The following is a 1,430-nucleotide window of genomic DNA, read 5'->3' on the forward strand; positions in this document are numbered from 1 at the left end:
AAGGAAAATCACAATTTTCATTATCAGTAGATAGCAGGCATTTATTGAACTAGTAATTGTGTTAAGTACTTTTCAAGTACCATTCTTTTTCTTTTTTCTTTTTCTTTCTTTCTTTTTTTTGATACAGGGTATCACTCTATAGCCCATGCTGGAGTGCAGAGGTGCAGTCTTGGCTCACTGCAGCTTTTGCCTCATGTGCTCAAGCGATCCCCCTGCCTCAGCCCCTGCAAGTAGCTGGGAATACAGGTGTGAGCCACCATGCCCAGCTAATTTTTGTATTTTTAGTAGAGACGGGGTTTTGCCGTGTTGGCCAGGGTGGTCTCAAACTCCTGACCTTAAGTGATCCACCTGCATCGGCCTCCCAAAGTGCTAGGATTACAGGAATCAGCCACCGTGCCCTGCTTGTGTTCAGTTTTATCTCAATAACACAGTCTCCTGTACATATATTTATTTATTTATTTAGAGACAAAGTCTCACTCTGTCCCTCAGGCTGAAATGCCACTGTGCCCGACCTCATGCACCATTCTTTTTTTGAGATGAAGTTCACTCTGTCGCCCATGCTGGAGTGCAGTGGCACAATCTTGGCATCACTTCAACCTCTGCCTCCCAGGTTCAAGGGATTCTCCTGCCTCAGGAGGAGAATGAGCAGCAGTTATAAGACAAAAAGCAATAGCTTTATGCCAGGCATCCCCAAACTTTTTACACAGGGGGCCAGTTCAGTGTCCCTCAGACTGTTGGAGGGCCGCCACATACTGTGCTCCTCTCACTGACCACCAATGAAAGAGGTGCCCCTTCCTGAAGTGCAGCGGGGAGTGGGGGGGCCGGATAAATGGCCTCAGGGGGCCGCATGCAGCCCGAAGGCCGTAGTTTGGGGATGCCTGCTTTATGCAAACAACAATAGAAAAGGTAATAGGAGCAGTGACAATAGCAACAGGAAAAATAAATGGTTAGAAATAAACTTAAAAATATATGTACCTGGCCTAGCCATACAGAGTAAGAGTTGACTGGGCATGGGGGTGGGAAGACAGAATGAGTAAGATAAAGTAGTTTTCCCATGGGAATATCAGAGTACTGATACTAGAGAAGCGATAGGTTAAAAAAACAGGTGTCTATTATAAGTCATCATGAGATATTGAGTATCATGTTTTTATAAAATTGAAAAATTAGCCCGGTGCAGTGGCTCGCACCTGTAATTCCAGCACCTTGGGAGGCCAAGGTGGGCAGATGGTCTGAGGTCAGGAGACTAGCCTGGTCAACATGGTGAATCCCCATCTCTGCTAAAAATACAAAAAGTAGCCAGGTGTAGTGGTGCACGCCTGTAATGCCAGGTACTCAGGAAGCTGAGGCAGGAGAATCTCTTCAACCTGCGAGGCAGAGATTGCAGTGAGCCAAGATTGCACCTTTGCACTCCAGCCTGGACAGCAAGAGCG

Source organism: Saimiri boliviensis, chromosome 9 (assembly GCF_048565385.1).
Source record: "Saimiri boliviensis isolate mSaiBol1 chromosome 9, mSaiBol1.pri, whole genome shotgun sequence".
Taxonomy (NCBI): domain Eukaryota; kingdom Metazoa; phylum Chordata; class Mammalia; order Primates; family Cebidae; genus Saimiri; species Saimiri boliviensis.